We start from the raw sequence: 2356 nt of genomic DNA on the forward strand, positions 1-2356 counted from the left end.
GCCCCGCCCCGGCCCGGCCCCCGCGCCCGCCCCCGCGGCCCGGCCGGGGACCCCGCCCCGCGCTTCCGGGAGGGGGAGGAGGCTCGCGGCCGCCCGGCGCCCTAGGCCTCAGCCGTCCGCGCCGCCGCCGGCCGGGCCGGGTAGAGGTCCGCGCGGCTCCCGCGGGCCAGACCAGGTGGAGGGGGACGCGCGGGCGGGTGCGGGGCTAGGGGCCTCAGTTAGCGGGGAGCAGGGGTCCCCCCCGGTGGTGAGATGGGAGGGCGCGGGGATCTTCGGAGTCAGGGATGGGCCATGCGCCCACCCCGCCCTGCAGGCCCGGGCCGCTCGGACGCCCCGGGGGATCTGGGCTTGCCTTCCAAGGAAGCCCACCTTTCTCGGCCTGGCCACGGGCCCCAGGCCACTTCCCCGAGGGCAGAGCCTGGGGGCCCGGCGGGGGCCTCGGCCAGCGGCCGGTTCAAAACTACCGGGGCGGAGCTTCTTCGGTGTCCGGGTGAAGTTTCCAAACCAACCCAAGGAGGAAGCCCTCCGGGAGGGGAGAGGCCGAAAGCGGTTTGTTTCCCGTGCTTTGGCTGCTTGAAAGCACTTGGGATACTAGGAGCTGTGAACTTAGCCAAAAACAAGTGAGGGGGCTGAACCCCCATCGTCTCTGAGCCCCGGACCAAGGCGTGGGGGCGGGGGACGTCCACCCACCAGAAGGGAGAAGCGGGCAGGGAGGGCCGAGGAGGAAGGGAAGACAATGGAAGGAAACGATGTCTAGACTTTCCCCTGGCTCTCTCCCGCTCTTTCGGCTGCCTCCACCTTCTAGTCACCTCTCCTCCGACTCCAGAGGAAAGAAACAAGAAGGAATGAGTCACTGCTGCCTCCAGAAAGTAGTAGTTTGTTTACAACGACCAACAGCGGCAGGCCCCTGAAGGGACCGGCTGCAGCTGGGGTTGCTAGGACCCCGACGTCTACATTCGTGCCCGTGAATGACGTTGCACCAAGGCTGGGTGAGGCTGGACCTCCAAAAATTAGCCCATAGAGTTCGCAGACCGCTGGAAGAAGTTAAAAAGCCCTCCACCGAATGAGGAGTGTTTCTTCTCAGAGGTGTCAGCTGGATTCAGAGTTCCCTGCGGTGCTCTGGATCAGACAAGAAACGACGTGCTTAAAAACCTACTCCCCGCTTTCCTTTGGGAAATTATGCATGTTTTGTATCCTCGGCATCTTCCAGGATACTTTCAGATACCTCACGGTGGTCCCTGGTGTGCAACCGTCATTGAGCCCTGAAACCCTGCCACCCCCAAGTACTGTGAAGAGAATAGAGCAAATACGAACTTTAAAAAGCATGAACCCTGATGCTTAGGGCGCTCACCGGCTTGTGTAAATTTTGTGTACACACACAAAAAAAGCGTACATAAAGAGATGGCAGATCAGACAAGCGTGTGAATATTAAAAAATGTTCAGCATCTTTAACCCAGGCATTTTCCTAAGGAAACAACGGAGAAGTGCAGAAGAATGGATATAAAAAGATGCAATGTGGTGATATTTATGATGGTGGTAAAATTGGGAACCGATTAAAAGTCTGAGACTTACTTAAATAATATATTCGTACAGTCATTTAAAGTGATGTACTTCAATATTTACTAACACAAGGAAATGCAGGGTAGAAAGCAGTCTGATCTCAAGTTACTTCATATATATGAAGTTATATTTAAATATATAACCCTTCATATATATGTGTGTGTGGATGTATATAATTTTGTGTGTAAATGTATAAATAGAGAAAAACCTGGAAGTATATGTCCCAAGATTTAGCAGTGGCTAGCCCTGGAATTAAAGATGATTTTCTTTCTTTTTTTTTTTTTTAGTTACTATTCAACCAATAGAGACCATCGTGCTAATAGGTCTCTCCTGAAACTCCAGTACTTTGGCCAGCTCATGCGAAGAGTTGACTCATTGGAAAAGACCCTGATGCTAGGAGGGATGGGGGCAGGAGGAGAAGGGGACAACAGAGGATGAGATGGCTGGGTGGCATCACTGACTCGATGGACATGAGTTTGAGTGAACTCCGGGAGTTGGTGATGGACAGGGAAGCCTGGTGTGTTGCGATTCACGGGGTCGCAAAGAGTCAGACACAACTGAGCGACTGAACTGTACAAGGGTCAGCCACCAGGCCAATGACATGGCAGCTAGATGAGGAAGAAATAGGACGAGTGAACAGGAATATCCAGGCACTGATCTGAGGCAGTAGCATAGGAAATTCAAAGAACCTTTGGGCCCACTGTGCAGTGGGCTAGTTTCCAACAAATGACCCCGGGGCGGCAGGGGTGCATAGTAATCTAGGCATAAAAAGTATTCAGGGGACTTCCCTGGTCTA

The sequence above is a fragment of the Oryx dammah genome, unplaced genomic scaffold (assembly GCF_014754425.2).
Source record: "Oryx dammah isolate SB20612 unplaced genomic scaffold, SCBI_Odam_1.1 HiC_scaffold_24, whole genome shotgun sequence".
In the NCBI taxonomy this organism is placed as follows: Eukaryota; Metazoa; Chordata; class Mammalia; order Artiodactyla; family Bovidae; genus Oryx; species Oryx dammah.